Source organism: Onychomys torridus, chromosome 11, assembly GCF_903995425.1.
Source record: "Onychomys torridus chromosome 11, mOncTor1.1, whole genome shotgun sequence".
Lineage (NCBI taxonomy): Eukaryota > Metazoa > Chordata > Mammalia > Rodentia > Cricetidae > Onychomys > Onychomys torridus.
Genome location: NC_050453.1, coordinates 8,934,842 through 8,952,864, shown reverse-complemented (window position 1 = coordinate 8,952,864; position 18,023 = coordinate 8,934,842). Strand labels below are relative to the sequence as shown.

Genomic DNA, 18,023 nt, shown 5'->3' with positions numbered 1-18,023 from the left:
TTGTGGATAAATTAAGGATAAAAAGGACAACCCAACCCACGGGGTCTCCTTAACCTTGACTCATCAGGTTAAGGGATGAGAGTTAACAAGGTACAAGGCATGTGTTCTTCTCTGACACCTAGTGATTTCTTCAATTTGAAAATAGTTCTGCCTTGCCCTCGTCCCAAATGCCCCTCTGCATGTGTATGTACCTGTGTTCACACGTTCATGCACATGCACATATACACACATACACACACACATACACACACACCCAAAAATTTGGTTGCTCTTAGAGACACAGTGGTCAATGCAAACTTTTAAAATCCTGCCTCAATCCCACAATCCCTTTCAAATAAAAGACTTATTGTGTGTGTGTGCATTGTGTAAATGTGTGTGCATGCAAGTGAGAGTATGTGCATGTACATGTCCATGTGTGCCACACAGTGCATGTGTAGGTTGGAGGACAACACGTCGGAGTGGCTGTCACTTTTCACCTCCTGTGTGGGGCCTGCGATGGAACTCAGCGGGACAGGCTTTGCAGCACGTGCTTTTACCCACTGGGCCATCTTGCAGCTCCAACACTTCTTCTGCCGCCCAGAGCCAGGCTGGCCCACACTTCCAGGGTTTTGCCTGTGAGCTTGTCGTTGGTGCCAATGAAGATGTCGCATATGAAGGTAAAGAGATTTAAGGTCTGAGATTCAGCATACCTGGTTCTATCCCCAGTTCTACCACACACCGGTGTGGCCCTTAGCAAACAGCTTGACCAGGAATGTTAGACTTTAACAACACCTAACTCTGTAGTGGGTAGCCAGTCCAGCTTTGATCTGGAAGCTCCAACCCCCACTGAGGCTTCAGTAACTGTCACGTCTACAAGGTGGGGCTGAGAAAGGACCTGAGATCCTGATGCTCAGGCTCTCTTGGTTCCTGAACCCTGGACACTGGAGGTAGACCAAGCAGAGTTCTCTAGAGAACACTGCTGAACTGCACTACACCTTTCCCAGACCCTGTTACCTATCCCTTCACTTGTAAGTTACCCCACAATAAACCTTCCTTTTAACTATGTGGAGTAGCCTTAATAATTTCACAATATAACTCCTCGGTCAGTTGGGAAGGTTGGAGAAAGGAAAACAGTGACCCATTCAGCTCTGCTTGATGCATGAGTTATTGGCATTGCTGGCTCTGTCCCAGCTGTGCTAACATACAGCTCGAGATCTCAGACCAGCACATGGTTAACAATGGATCTTACCCGTGACTCGCCTGGACACTCTCCATGTATGGAGGAGGGTTGAGCAGAGTCTACCTTGTAGACAGCGAGAATAAAATAGAGCCACCAAAGCAAAATATTGAGCACAGTATCCAGCACATGAGGAGCACCCCAAGTGGTTTACCTCTGTCCTCTCCTTATAGGTCCCGAATTGTCAGCAAAGGGATTGTTTGTGGCAAATCTGTGTTTATCTTCCCAGGTAATTCCCACTCAAACATCCCTCTGACCACAGAAGCCCCATAGCCAGCAGTCCCACCAACCCCTATCCTACTTAGCTCTGCTCTTCATCTCAGAAAAGGAAAAAAAAAAATCTGTTAAATATTCCACTCACAAGGTAACAGGCCTGGAATGCACGGCATCTCAGGCGGAGCTCAGTTGTGTCTTGGCACTAGATACACACACTCTGCAGCCTGGGGCCAAACTACATTTGGCCACTTTGTACAATTCAAATAAAGATTCTGAAAATCTTCCAGCTTATAAACATCTGTACTGTTTGCTAATCAGAGAACTTTTTTTTTTAAAAGTCATCTAATGAGAACTGTGCAAATGGCTTACTCCTTTTAGCTGCAGACCTTAGCATATTCATAGTTAATGCTATCAATTTCCAAAGAGGAATCTCTTTCTTCAAATATTAAGACCTGGGCCATTTTCTTCTCAGGGTTTATGCTCCGATCCATAAATGACACTGAAGCTTTGGTGACACGATTGGTCATAGACTTGACCTTCTACTTAATAGGAGTGAATGGACAACAGCATCTTTGGTGGATGGGTGTCATGATTCTGCCACTGAAAAAAATAACCTGAAAAAAGTAGTTTAGCCTCTCTATGCCTTGGTTTCTCTAAAAGAGAAATGAAGAAAATACAAATCTTTTGATTGCTAGCATCAAACAAATCAAAGTCTCCAAAATGCTGGCCACAGGAAGTACTCCATAAGCATTTCCATTACTGCTTAGCAAATACCAAGTCTGGATAAAAGGAACGCAGCAGGTTCTCAGCCAAGGGTAACTGGTTCCTCAAGTCAAAGTTTTTAGATGTAGTAGAATGTTACCAGATGAATTCAATGCACATAAAGAAAGGTGTAAACCATATTGTAGTATTGTCTGTGAACATTTATTCTGGTCTTCCCCAGATTAGATCACACACACACACACACACACACACACACACACACACACACACACACACACAGAGAGAGAGAGAGAGAGAGAGAGAGAGAGAGAGAGAGAGAGTATGAATGTTCATCCTGGTCTTCCCCAGCTTAGATCTCACACACACATACTCTCTCTCTCTCTCTCTCTCTCTCCCTCCCTCTCAGAAAAAGGAGACCTTTCCATGGATCTCCTCTTGCCTTCTGGATATTAACCCCAGAAGCTTAAAATAAAAGCCTTTGAGGAAGAGTTAGGAACACTGACAATGGGCATTAGGGAGGAAGGAAGGAAGGAAGGAAGGAAGGAAGGAAGGAAGGAAGGAAGGAAGGAAGGAAGGACCCATCTCACAAGGCTGCAGAAAACACTGCATCCCTTCTCTGCCTTCACAATATTAGGCAGCAGTGCAACCAGCTGTCCCCTGTGGGTGGCAGGTAACACTTCAGTGACTGATGGGTGACAAGTGGACTGCCAGCAGACATCCTTCTGGACTGGCTGAGACTTCCCAGGAGGGTAGCCACAACACGCACACCATAGAAACAGGTGAAGGCTTTCCCACAGCTCTCCTTGCCTTGCCTTCTCCTCGCCTCACCCAGGTAATCACAATTTATTTCCTAACAGGTAAGGAAACGCTAACAAAACCAAATGCATTCCTAATGAATGAAAATGGAGGAGGTGTGACCAGCAGATGCCTTCGTCAGCACTTACTTTATGGACGATGTGGGAGAGAGCAGAGCAGCATCAGTCAGAGAGATACTTTTAATTCAGTGACACCTTCAAGGACCGCCAACTACATCTTTCCACCCTGTTATCCAAGGGTCTGGAGAGAGCTTCCCCAGCCACAGACACTCATGTACTGGGCAGGCCTCAGCTTCCCAGGGGTCCTAGGCAGAGAAGCATGGGCCAGAAAAGAGTAGGACATTTGTTTGTTCCTTGAAGAAGGGTAAGTACCTCCCAGTGTGGAGTATATTAGAGTGAAGAGCACAGGACTGAATGAATCACAGGCCGACACAGGGTGGGGGTGGGGAGGAATGTCCTTGTGGTTAACCACATTTTACTGGGGATTTTTATTGATTGCTGTTGTATTGAAAGAGACATGACTCAAAGGTACCATAGCCACAGTCTTGCAAAGCACTGGGTTCTACTGGAATTCAGCGGATGTCATGAGCCACAGTGTGAGGTGGGAAAAGGTTTGCTGACATCACAGATAGCGGCTTCTCTCCTCTGCTGATGAACAGGCAAGCTTTTCCCTTTCTTTCTGGTTTTGAGACTGTGACTGGTGTCTGTGCAAGCAGACACTGGGCTCTCTGAATGTTAACAGTGCTTTCTCTTAAAAGTTGATTTTATCTGCCAGCCACCTTCCCTGTATGTTCACACTGTGCTGTGCCTATAAATCCACTTATTTTAAAAAAAAATCTGCATTGTGTACAATAGTTCTTTTACAAGTCTATCTCCACAAAAAGGAGATAAGCTACTTGAAGGCAGGGGTGATAAGATTGTGATATCAGAAGGAATAAAAAGTCTGCAGTCAGTTAAGTCAATCAAGGCTCTTTCCTCCCAGGGACCTGGTGTACAGTGGACACTAACAGCATCCTCCCTAGGAATGTATGCAGCCTGTTGCCTATGTGGATGGTTCTAAGCAACCTTGGAGACATTTTTCTGGTGGCTATTGATGTCTCTGTCTCAGTGGCAGGCATGTAAAGTATGCAGGGTGCCTTAGGGAAGCCCCAGGGTTCACAGGATTCACACTGGCCAGGTCATCCTGTCCATCCAAAGCACCAAACTGTAGACTAAGGAGCATGCAATTGAGGCCCTGTGTAAAGCCAAGTTCAAGTTCCTTGGCTGCTGGAAGATCAATACCTCAAAGAAGTGAGGCTTCACCAAGTGTAATGCAGATGGATCTAAAGACACATAGTAGCTAAGAAACGGCTCATCCCTGATGGCTGTGGGGTCAAACAATTCCCCGGTCGAACCATGGAGCCTTGGATGAGTGGTGGGCCTTGCACCCCTTGGGGCTTCACTGTGCTTTCATACACCATACCAAATCATATTCAGTAATAAGGCGGCGAGAGCACAATGATCTGAAGCATAGCATCTGAGAGGGGCCTTGCCCACTGTCTGGTCAAAAGGAATGCAGACACTTGTGCATTAGCCCAGGAGGTGGGACATTTGTACCTTTCTGCCTGAAGCCTGTGTTCTTCCTCCAAGCAAGTGGTCTTCCCACAACACAGTGCATGGACGCTGAGAACGGACTGAACAAATGAGCTAACACTCCCCAGGTTGAGATTTTCAGGGACAGTCCATACAGAACTTGAGATGAGAGGAAAAAGGAGCAAGACCGTTAAGTGTGCCATCCACTTGGGGCCAGGAAGGAGGTGGCTCCGGAAGTGAGAGCCATTGTTTACAAGCGTCTGGACCTGAGTTCAGTCCCTGGTGCCCATGTGAAAAGCTGCGTATGACTAAGCAGACCTGTAACCCCAGTGCCCCAGGGAAGTGGAAACAGGAGTCTAGGCTTCAGGCTCAGTGAAAGATACTATCTCAAGGGAAAAAGGTATGAGTGATAGAACAAAACACCCAGTCCTCCTCTGGCCTCTATACACATCTACAGAGCATACACATGGAATTCACACACACACACACACACACACACACACACACACACACACACACACAGAGTTTAAAAACATGGACCGTCTACTTTGAGAAACTTGGTTTTGACCAAGTTTTGTGAGGAAGCCGGGAGATGGGAAGACTGTCTCATTTGCTATCCTCTCAAGGGGCACACTTTTAACTGGACATGGTCCTATTGGACTAGCTACAACACCCTTGTGTGGAGGAGTTCAGGAGTTCACTCTTCCGGCTTAACTGAAGGTCTAAAAACTCCACACTTAGATGCTCTCCACCCACCATCCCAGGCCCCGGCAGCCACCACGTCTCTTAGAATCTATGAATTTGACTGTGGTTGGATACCTCATATTTATAAATGATATCTGCACCATCTTCCCCTCACAGAAACTTGGGCCTCTTCAGCTTTTCTATACTTTAAGACGACATCGGCCTCTCTTTTCACAGTCTACCAACTTGATGCTAAAAACATGGGCTGTAATGCCTACTTTTTCACTTGAACCCTCACAATAGAAAAGCAAGAAAGTTAAGAGGTTCAACAGTGACCAGGAAATGAATAAAAGAAGGGCAATTTCTTCAGCCTTATGAGGCTTGAAGCATTTCTCTGTGTTGGATCATTTTCTTCTTTAAAAGCCATTAAAAAGTGAGGTTTGGGGGTTGGGGATTTAGCTCAGTGATAGAGCACTTGCCTAGCAAGTGCAAGGCCCTGGGTTTGGTCCTCAGCTCTTAAAAAAAAAAAAAAAATGAGGTTTTAAAAAGCAAATCCTCACTTTAGAGAAAAGCAAAGTGAGGTTCTGAAAGCGTAGCAGGCTTGTTGGACTGTAACCTGGTCTCCTCTATGCAAAACCTACATGATTGTGACACGTGAGATCCTTGTTGGTCCATGGGTGGGTGACTCCCTTTCTTGGCTTATTAACAAAAGGTTGGGGGTCAACAAACAAAAATGTTAGCATCTTCAAAGTTGAAATGGAAGAACCACCTTCTGTTCCACAAAGCAAAAGAAACAGAGTCCCATTACCAACACTCATCCGTCTAGACAATGACTAAACAAGGTCCCTTCAGGGTTAGACTTGAGTTTCCTCTGTTCAGCCTGCTGGATATTTAGCAATTAAAAAAACGAAATTCAGAAAGAAAGAAAAAAAATGGTTTAAAGGCTGCCGTTCTGATCCAACCCCTCCCCCACTACCCAGAGAGTAGTTTAAAAGTCATTTCAACACAGGCTACATGTGGTAAAAGTCTCAAGCAGAAATCAGATTGAGACAAAAGGGGCCCTAAAAATACTCATGAAGTCTGGCTACAGATACAAGAACACAGGCCCAAGTGTCCCTTTATAGCCCTGCGACAGCAGCTTGAACTCACTGAGGGAGCAGGGTCTCACCCAGGTATTCCTGCAGCTGGAGATGAGAAGCCACCAAAGGTTAGCTTCCCACTTTTCCTGTGGGCTGGGAAGTTGCTTCTCTCTGCTCCTTCTGTGCCCTGGGAATGCTGAACTTTCTCTAACTTATAATAAGGAAAATACTATGGTTTTTCTTTTTTCTTTGAAGACTGGCATGGGGATTTTGATTGAGATTACACTCAATCTATAAACCTCTTTTGGTGGGATGATCATTTGATAATATTAACCAATCCATGAGGCCTTTCCATCCTCTAGCGTATCCTGAATTTCTTTCTTGGGATGTTTAAAGTTTTCATTGAAGAAGTCCTTTGCCTCCTTACTTAGGTTTCCTTGAGGGTAATTTTTTTTTAAAGCTATCATGTATAGGAATGTTTCCCTGATTTCTTTCTCAGTATGTTTATCATTGGTGTATAGAAAGTATACTTACATGTTAAGTTTGTATCCTGCCTTTTGCTGAAATTATTAACTCTGACACAATGTCCAACTGCCTCCTAAATATTTACGTTTATACCTATAGACAATCTTATTCTCTGTCTTAAACTGAGAAGTCTTTCTGTCCATTCAGCAGGATGAATACAGAGATTCGTGGCTGTACAAGGTGCTAAGAATAAATGATCAGGTGATTGTTGAGAGCTCAGCCCCAAACAAGTCATTTCTACCATCCCCTCTAAGGCTCAGAGACACTTCAAGAGGGAGGTGGAACTAATGTAAGAACTGAAAGATAGAGAGAAGTTAAGAAATGTCTTCTGGGCGAGACACTGTCATTGCAATCATGTGATCACCACAGCCATGGTGGATCTACCGCAAAATAGACCCATCATCAAGAGTCAGGCATGGACAGGGGAAGCAGGGAGGGGGAGAAGAGGAAAAAGGAAAGGGGGGAGGGTCCTAACCCCCACTGCTGTCCTATTTGCTACTGATGAATTTAGAGAGAGGGGAAGTCATGGCCTTCAGTGTTCTACTGCCCACTGTGCTGGGCTCTACCGGATAGTTCCAACTCAATGGTCACATGGATGGTCTTGGTTAAACTAAATGGGTTATAAAACACAATCAAAAGTATGAATGTGGAAGAGGGACCAGCAGGGATGAGGGAAGAGCGTGGATAGAAATGGGAGGGAGATTCTAGGGCAGAGAATTAGCATACATTGCATACATGTATAAAACTGCAAATAAAAAAATTAGTAAGAGAAAGGAAAGTCCCACATGCAGAGAAAAGGAAGTCAGTGTTCCTGCATCAGGTAGAGACAGAGAATCACAGGCTCGTGGTGATAACATTTTTAGGCCTATGAATACTGCTACATTTGGTGGACACAGCATTCCTCCGAGTAGGCAATTAGCTGGCCAGCCTGCCATGCCTGGAGAAATGAAAGCATCCTGTGACTAAAACCAGACCTCTCTCTCTTTTCCCCAGAAGTCCTCAGCACGATGCACAGTACCTTTTCTATTACAGTGCATATTTGCAAAATTCATCCCGTCTCATTTAACAAATATGTATTGGACACCCGAATCTGCCACATTCCTTCCTGTGTGTGGGGTTGACAGGCTCGGCAGGGACTGCTATGGAAATTTTTGAGTCCTGCTGGTTGATGGGTGCTGAAAGGTGACCCCAATCTTTTAGCAGGTGTTAGAAAATCAAGTAGTGATTGCTGAAATTCATGTGGCTGAAAACAAAACAAGAAGAAAAAGCAAACAAAACACAGTCGTCTAGATAAAGGTAAGGATTTTAAACCGCATACTGTAACTATTAACCAGGTAGGAGAGTAATAAGGACGCATACATCCTGCATCTAATGTGTAGGGAAAAAATGCTCTTCAAAGAACACGTATGAATCCCTGCTTAACTCTGATGCCTGTGTTTGAACCCATGGGTGTCATAAGCTTATAGGAGAGAAACACAGTATTTAAAAGAATGAAAAAGAACAGAAAAGGAAAAACCACATCTTTCTCTTTGTTGGAAAAGGACGACTTCCTATACATGAGACACAGATGGTTCCCAGCCCCTGGGGTCTCTTTCTATCATCTCACTCCTACAAATAAAATCTCACTTAAATTTGAAGTTTATCCCTTAAGGGAAAGCAGGTAATAGGATAACTCTGGAGTCAGACAGCCCAAGTTCATGCTCTGGCTCTGCCGTCTGTCATCTGTGTGGCTGTGAGAAAATGGCATGTGATGTCTGTAAGACTCTCCTTCCTGTCTATAAAGCAGAATGATAATGGTCATATATAGACAGGGCCAATACAGATATTAGCCCAGAGCCCAACTATTCAGCCACTGACTGTTAGCAGTTTTGTTCATAGTTTTGTTTGTTGTGTGTACTGGGGGGTACATGGGTGTTTACATTCATGCGTCTATGGGTGCACATGTATGCGTGCACATGCAGAGACCAGAGGAAACTCAGGTGTCTTTCCTCACATGCTGCCCAAGTTTTTCATCTGACACAAACAAGTTCTCTCATTGGCCTGGAGCTTATCTAGTAGGCTATGTTGGTTACAGGGAGTCTAGGGTTCTGCTTCTCTCCCACCCCCTTCCAGTACTAAGTCACCCCCACCCCCATTCCCCAGTTCCCCACCCCCATCTCCAGAACTAGGATTACAAGCACATACCACAGGCCTGGCTTTTTTATGTGGGTTCTGGAGATCAAACTCAAGTGCAAGCCCTTTACAGCCTATGCTCTCTCTCCTGCCCTTACATTATTAGTAAAGACACGGTCCACTCTTCTCATCCATCAGTATTCCCACCCTAGATGCCCTTTCTTCATGCAAATATTCCCTCAAAATAAAATATGAACAGCCGGGCAGAACCACACAGTTTTATTAGAAGTAAGAGGTATTCATCCAAAACAGGTTTCCAAACTACCTAGGCAGCCTTTGGAAAGCTAAAGATGCTGGGTCCCTCCACAGACAACTGGGTCACAACTTATCCAGACTATCACTAGCACGGGTAAGGTAGGCTTCTCAGTTGATTTGGATGCACCGTGGAAGCAAGAACTCCTGAACTAGGGTTACTATGCCAGAGCAAGTGGTTTTTACATGTAAAGCCCAGTCACTGCATACCTGCTGGCCAGCCATGCTGCTGAGTCACCTTGTTCGGTTTCTGAAAAACAAACTTCCCTCTCCTCAACAACACTGCTAGAATTAATGATCCTTGAAGTCACAATGGTCTCAGATCCACTGGGAACTACCTTCCTGATTTCCCAAATATGGACAGTGGATGAAGAAAGTGGCTGTCAGTCTTGGGAAAACAAGCAATGTGGACCAGGAAAAGACCCCTGTTGCTGATGTGAGCACATAAGGAGTCAGCTCCACTTCAGAGCAAAGACACAATCCAACAGAATATTAGAAAAATATGCTCTGACCATTTAGAGTTCAGAAGGATCCAAAACCAATTTAGACTTCAGTTGGTGGACAAAGTTCACATTCAGCAACACAGCTCCGGCAGTTGCATCATGCACACAACAGGGCAATTCAGAAATACAGATGTCCAGCCATGTGCAAAACAATGCTTTCATTTTTGCTTCCCCTTCCCACCACTGACCCCGAGAGCAGGCTGGAGAAGCTCAGCATCTGCTGCTACTAAGAATAGGCTGTGCCGATGATTATCTATGAACTTGTAAGCAATACGCCACCTTGCACATTCAGGGGTCCTCACAGTGGAAAGCTGTCACTGCAACAGGGGTCACACAGCAGAGGCCCTTGCCTGACAGAGCAATTTTCCAGTTTGTTCATTGGGTATGAAGCTAAGAGTCTGACTCTAGGATCTGTGCCTGAAGTGTCACTATCAGGAAAACAAAGTTCTAGACTCTAGAATCAAGAGAATAACATGATACAAAAGCTTACATCAGCAAGCAGTTCATACAAGACATACAAGGAACAGAAGATCTGGCTCCTCTAGCAAACTGCTAGCACCTGAGGACTCAGAGCTTCAAGGAGAACTAGTCAGATCCTTGCTGTGGACAACCTCACAGACACCTCCAGGCATGTCAGGACCAGGAAGGGACTCCAGGACCCCATGGCAAGGGAAGTAAGCATACTTCAGCCTTTTTCTGACAAACACAAACGTCATACACCGCATCAAGACATGCCTCAGAAACTTGGTACTTCCAGCCATATTTCTGCTACCAGCAAAACTCGTCTCCACTGGAGGAACAAGTCATTATGAAAATGAAGGGAAGTAACATGTCTGTCTGTCTTTCTAACATCGACCCGCTCAGCATTCCGCCAGTCTCCCCTAAAAAGCTCTTCACAACTACACAGACGAGGCCACAATGTGGACTTAGTGCATAGCCACCATATAGAAAAGCCTTCAACACTGGTGGAAACTTTCTTTCCCAACTCCTCCACCTACCCTGTGACAGCCAGTATCATTTGTTTAAAATGTTGTCTGTCCTCTTCTGCAGGCCAGTCCTAATGCATCCTCCTTTTCTCCCTGTGCCCTTTTGACCCTTCTAAAATCAGACTTGGCCATGCGACTTGTGGAATATGAGTGGGGACTGTCACCATGCCTAATTGAGGGTCACTGAATGGAGATCTCCCAGAGCATACTATAGTCAACTCAGAAGGTGTACTATAACAATATGAATATGAGAGACATCTTTGCTGTGGGCCATTGGGATTGACAGCAGGGCTTTTGAGGTTGACCTCAAGCTTATAGAATAATACTATATTTCATATTCCAAACAACCATAGCATACCATTACATGCAAGTCTACAATCAATAGGCTAAATGCATCTTCTCAATGAACCAACTTTGAAAAATAAGCACTTCATATAATTCTACAATTCTATTCTCCAGCCTCAGTCTTAAAAAAGAGAGCTCTTGTAAACACACCTCAGTTTTTCAGAGACTACAGGAAGCCTTCCCGGCTGCTTCCCAACTCATCATGGCAGTCACACAAGCTCACATGAAAGAACAAGTCTGCTTCCAGAGGACATAAAACACTTCCTGCTGCTGCCAGGTGGCCAAACTACAATCTCAGATGTCATCTTTCACGTTGCAAATATCATCTCCCTTTAGGAGCTATCCTTTCCCTAAGCCATGTTAGGCAATTCTTTTGGCCTCTGGATGCCTTGCTTGAAACCAATTACATAGGGTTGACTTTTGTTTGGGTTGTTTGGTTTGGTCTGCCTGACTTCCTCACTGGGTTCTAGATTCACTGAAAGTGGGGTCTGTGCTAGTTAGCTGTAATTGTCAACTTGGTACAGCCTGGAGTCACTTGAGAGGAGAAACTCAGTTGAAGAATTACCTAGACCAGACAGGAACGTCTGGGAGATATTGCCTTGACTGTCGACTGCTGGAGGAGGGCCCAGGCCACCATGGGTGACACTATCTATAGGTGAGATCCTGCACTGTATAAGACTAGCTAAACATGAGGAGGGAGGGAGGCTGCGAAGCAGCATTCCTCCATAGTTTCTGCTTCGAGTTCCTGCCTTGGGTTCTTGCCCTGACTACCCTCACTAATGGACTGTGACCTGGAAGCCAAATACATCCTTTCCTCCCCTAAGTTGCTTTTGTCCATGGTACTCATTACAGGAACAGAAGAGAAACTGGGAGAGCCTGTGCTATATACTCCTACACATGCCATCTGCACACTCAATTGATAATTCTTGTTCAGATAAAGGGATGAAATTAACCTCCCAGTGTGAAGGCTTGTTGTTCAGAACTTAAGAATTAGAAAGCAAAATCCAGCCCAACAGAAATCTTTTTGAGCACTAAGAGGCATGGCTTTACACATTGCCTAACTTGACTTTGATATATAAACTAAGGCATTTCCATTTCAATTTCTTATATTGGGCTCAGCTGCACAGATGCAAAGATTTGAGAGACTAGCTTTCTCCTATGCACAGGGAAAGGTAGACTGCCATCCTTGGAGGTTAAGGCACGGTCACCTATGAGTTCAGTGCTCTGTGTCCCTGGCCACTGAGTCAAAGGGGACTATTACTAAACATTACAGCGAACGCATACTCCAACAGCTGCCACTTCCTGTTTGTCACTACAGGATGGGAGAGCCAGGGGGTATTTTCACACACGGGGGGGGGGGGGGGGGGGGTCCAAAATGGTTTCTTGTCAGAAGAGAAGAAGGTGAGTTACTAATTACTCAGAATTACTAATTAAAAGCAATCGGGGACAGTGAGATAGCTGAAGAGGTAAAGGCACTCAAAGTCAAGCCTGACACCCTGAGTTCAATACCCAATTCCATATAGTAAAGAGGAGAGAATTGACTTCCACACTGACCCTATGCACACTTGTGACACTTGCACACCCCTCCCCCTACCATACATCAAAATAAAGATGGCTTCCATGCACACTTGCACAAATGTTCACAGCATTTGAGCTTTATGCACACACTGTCATCACGGCATAGATTTACATGGAGAGATCTTGGAAGACCTCACTCCCACACCTTATAAAGATCTTACTGGCCAGGTGGTGGTGGTACATGTCTTTAATCCCAGCACTCGGGAAGCAGAGGCAGGCAGTTCTCTGTGAGTTCGAGGCCAGCCTGGGCTACAGAGTGAGTTCCAGGAAAGGCGCCAAAACTACACAAAGAAACACTGTCTTGAAAAAAAAAAAATCTTGCTGGACTTCCTGCTTCTTCCTGGGCTACTCTGTGCTCCATTCTCAACTGAACAGCCATAGTAAACCTTCAGTAAAACCACCCTCTCTTCAGAGGAAAAGCCACACTCTTCAATGGCCAACGGGATCCTGCATGAACTCCACCCCACCCCCCACCCCCCATCTTTCTATTCTCATCCCTAGGATGCCTCTGCTAATCCTAAAACATGCCAGGGACAGTCAGGCTGCTCCCTGTGCAGTGACTCTCTTCCCACACAGCCACTCTGATCTCCTTCCAGTCTCTGCTTAAACATTGTCTTCTTAAACAACACTTCCATGCCCAAACTATATGAGACCATTACTCATCCCTCTGTCTCCCAAAACTTGCTCTACTCATGTTCTCTGGAACATTTATCAGATTGTGCCCCCTCCTTTACTCTGTAGTATTGATTGTCTTCCATCACCAGAATCAAGATCTCGAAAGGCAAGGGTTTGCTTCTGTGGTATCCACTTGGTAGCAATACCATGGTTCCATTGGTGCCAAGAGCAGAGACTCAATAAGTGCTGTTGAATTAATTAGTATCTCATAAGTATCTCTTTGGTTTCTCCCAGATTGCTGCAAGCATTAGACATTTACTTTAGGATTCTACTTATACCTGTTGTCACTGTAGAGATCTTTCCATTAAAGCCTTGTTAGGGAGTAAAATTAACCCTCTCAGCTGTTCTTCTCACCCCTCAGTAGTGAGGTAAGTCATGAAAGGAGAACGGGGCAGTTCTCGAAACAGTATGATGACCACAAATAGAAGTAAAACCAGTACTGAAACTGTCCTATTACAGGATAAGATTCAGAGAGCTGGGTGGTGCAAACTCACACCAGAATCCTGGGAGGCACAAGCTGCACAAGTCAAATCATGACTATACTTTCAGAGCCTGGTCAGAGTCTCACCTACTTTAAGACAAACAGCATTTAAAAGTGAAAACCTCAGTACCCGAAGAAGCTTAGTTTGGTCCAGACAGTGGAGTTCACATCCATTGTTGGCTAAAGAGGTGGCTCAGTGGTTAGAGCACTTGCTGCTCTTGCCCAGGAGCCATGTTTGGTTCCCAGCACTCAGAGAGCAGCCTGTAACTGTTGTAACTCCAGTTCCAAGATTCAAGGGCCTCTTCTGTTCTCCTTGGCCACTGCATGCACACACACACACACACACACACACACACACACACACACACACACGGAAAAAAAAAGACAAAATATAAAAAACTCATACACATAAAATAAAAAAGAATCTCCTTCAGAGCCCACAGTTGCCTAGTTGAAGGCACTGGAATGAAGGGATTACTCTCTTATCTAATGCCAAGATGCTACTTACCCCATGTGCACAATTCACTTCCCTATACACTCAAGGAAGGCCCTTCCCTATGGCAGACAAGGAGCAAGGGCACTGCAGGATACTACCAGTAACAGGTCTACCTCACTGTCTGTAGGTACTTTGGAAATGGGAGGCACATAGTGAGAACTCTGACTGGGCTATGGATTCAGCTCCCCCCAGCCCCTGCAGCAGCAGCTGATCAAACAGAGGCCCTGCTGGATCTGAAGCCTTCCACATGCGCATCTGTGGGTAAACAGACATGCATCATCAGAGCGTCCACTGGCTCTCACAGCTGCAAACTTCAGTGACATCAGAAGCACCTGCAGTCTGTTTAGAGCATGCAACCTCCCAGCTGACCCCACCCAGTGCTTCTGACTCGGCTGGTCTGGGACAGGCCCAAGGAAGTTGCTTTGTAAGATGCTTTGGGACATACACACACACAGGCAATGCTTTGAATGCCACCTTTAAATCTTTGTTTTTTGAAGATGTGTTGATTTGATTTGGTATGTGTTTTGGTACTGTGTTTGTGCTCAGCACCTTGGAGGCCAGAAGAGGTACCAGATCCCCTAGAACTGGAGTTACAGATGGTTGTGAGCCACTGGGTGGTTACTGGGAACCCAAACTGGGGCCTCTGAAAGAGCAGCAAGGGCTCTTAACCCCTAACCATCTTTCCAGCCCCCATCTTTAAATCTTAACGGAGCCACAGAAAAACCTTGTACTAAATCCTTAAATAATGAGTTCATCCTTGTGATTGTTAATCCAGGCATTCATAGGTAGACTATCAGTTATCTCTACTGCTTATCTACGTTTGGAATTCCAGCTCTTTCCCTTCCTTCCTTCCTTCCTTCCTTCCTTCCTTCCTTCCTTCCTTCCTTCTTTCCTCTCTTTCCTCTTGCCTCCTTCTTTTAGACAGAGTCTAGCCCAGGCTAGCCTCAAACTCATGATTCTCCTGCTTCTGTTCCCCTAGTGCCAGGATGATAGACATGGTACCTCCACACCCAACTTCTATAATCAGGCTCATCCAACCTTTTGACATTGCAAAAAGACATTGTCATCTACAAAGTTCACACTTGGGAAACACACAATTGAATTTTAAACATTGCAAAAAAAAAAATTGCATGAAGTTTTAAGTACATTTGTGCTTAGCTGCATCCATAGCCATACTCAGCCATGTGCAGCCTGAGTGATGGACAGATTTGTGGGCCACCAGTTTTTACACTTAGGCAGGTTAATCTCACCTTTATGTATTATTGGGGATAATGAACTCAACACAAGAAAATGGCTCTTCAAGATCACAGTCTGTGACAGCATGGGAATTATACAGACTGCTTGAGGAAGCATCACATAGGTCAGCCTGTCACCAGTGTCAGACCCCTACATGTCACCAGCACCCATATTACCTGGTAAAGAAAGGAAGAGGCACCCCACCCCGCTGCTGCTATCTGCTCCTCGGAATGGAGGGATAGTTCAAACAAAGTGGCAGGGACGGCTCTTGAGCTGAACACAGGCTCACCTCACTGAATGAGTGTTTGAATCGCAGGCATGGAGAGAAATTCACTCAGATCCTGGATGCTTACACCTGGCAGACACTCATGTTTTTACTCAGTTACTATTTCTAAGACCAAAATAAAAGCAGAGCTGCACCGCACAGGAATCTGCCCTCCCCTCCACCCCACCCTACCCCCACCGTGTATGTGTGTGTGTGTGTGTGTGTGTGTGTGTGTGTGTGTGTGTGTGTGTGATCCCCATGACCAGCTCTTTTGAGACAGGGTCTCTCATTGGTCTGGAGCTCACCAATTAGGCTAGAAGGGTTGTTCAGTGAGGCCCAAGGATCCCTTGTCTCCAACTTCCTGGATTATAAGTCTGCCATTATGCCTGGCACTTCCACATGTGTTCTGGGGATTGAACTCTGGTCCTCCTGAGTAGGAGCAAGTGCTTTATTGACTGAGCCATTTCCTGGCACCCTGTTAAGGAGCCTGGCCTGGAAAACCTCAGAGGGGTCTGCCACGTGGGGTGAATAAGCCTCCTAGTGTATGGGAACCTAGCCAAGTCTGTGCCTCATGCCCTCCTTTACCCTCAGAGATGTTCAGGACAAAACCAGATTCCCCAAGGAGTGCTGGAGTTTCATGTGTCATATTCACTAGAGGAAGAGGAAAGCTCTAGGCAACTGCTAACTGAAAATAACTTCAACAAAACAGGAGAATCTAAGGAGAAAAACTACTCCAGGAACTGGAAAGGGCTTGGCCTGCTTGCTGGGCAGGAGGAGGAAAGTCACCTAAGGTAGGAGGGAACGGGCTTACAAAATGAGAGGAAAGCAGGAAGGAGCGAGTTGGGAGCCTGTGGCTAGGGTGGAGCAAAGCCAGGTCACACCTGGATTCCAATGTCAGCACCGCTATCAGCCAGTTCTGAGACTGGGACAAGGAAGTCACTCTTCCAAACCACAGTTTCCTGAAGGAAGAAGAAAGAAAAGAGAACTGTCCCCCGGTCTTCTGTCACTAACCCAGTCTGAGAATGGGTGGTGTGATGTGGGTGACAGGGACGTAGAGGGGTTTGACAAAGGTTTGCCTTTCCCCACTTGTTCCCATTTTCCCTTCTAAAACACTGCTCGGAGAGTGGCAGGAAGTAAAAATCCAGAACGTAGAAACCAAATGGAATCTTGTCTCACACAGAGCTACCCCAGCACAGACTGAACATTTTACTGTGTTTATTCCCATTGTTCCCTCTAGCCACTGTGAGGCCTTCAATGCCGAAATAAAATGATAAACACATACTCTTAACAGAACTGGGGCTGTTTTGTTTTGTACTAGAAAACCTGAGCTCCGGGCCACTCTAAGTCACAGTAGTTTCTAAGGAGTGAGGCCAGGCATGGCAAGTTTCGAAGAATTAGGCTTCGGCCAGGGCAGTAAAACCATCCCCTCTGGGTCAATGCAGGACCTCCACATACGCTTCAAGAGTCCTAACTCACTTAGTCTGTTTCTTTCTTCCTGTGCATGGTTCAGGGACAAGTCAGCCACTGAATTCCTTGTGTGTTGGCTTGCTGAAATCTTCTTTTCTGTGGACTCGCTGCCCAGAATACTGTAGGCATTCAATCAATGCTAAGGGAACAGGTGATGTTCCAAACCAGAAAGTAGCGACACCTGTGGGTTTGGGGATCCTCATTCTAACATGTGGAGCTGAGGGGCTTGCACTTGGTCTCCAGGTTCAGGTGGTTGAGGAACTAACCTACAAGAAGTCATTTTCTCATGCAACCATGAAGGTTAGAGGTGACAGCATGAACATGGCCCTCCTGGGAGCCTCCCTCTATCACTTTAGGGGGACAGGGAATCTCCTTTCATTTTGGTTTAGTACAAGGAACAGTAATTGAACTACAGCGTGTCAAAAATCGGAATGTAGACACAAATACACTCTGCAAGAAGAACCTCCCACTAACATCCAGGCCTTACTAGATCTTGGGCCCTTCAGAAAATGGCCTCCGTGGGGATCAAAAGATCAATACTTTAAATCCCTCTGCGATCCCTGGCACACACAGCTCACACCTGGTAGCCATTCTTGCACATGGGGCAGTGTGTCACTTCCAAGCTAGTCATCAGTGCTTCTCATGAAACTGACTAGAAAATTCTAGGCACTCTGGTGACTGCTCACCTACAAGCTGTTTCTCAAAATCCTGTCTCCCCTCTGACCAGTTCCCCACTG

General features: G+C 45.6%; 1 protein-coding gene and 1 non-coding gene across 4 annotated transcripts in view; one reads left to right on the top strand and one right to left on the bottom strand.

The window, feature by feature from the left end:
• The window catches only part of Tgfb2 (transforming growth factor beta 2), an 89,590-nt gene that overhangs the window by 56,426 nt on the left and 15,141 nt on the right, over positions 1 to 18,023 (bottom strand). The window lies entirely within an intron of this gene.
• Positions 3,914 to 4,048, top strand: LOC118593563. Its single transcript, XR_004946240.1, has one exon. It is a non-coding gene; the product is annotated as a small nucleolar RNA SNORA70 (small nucleolar RNA).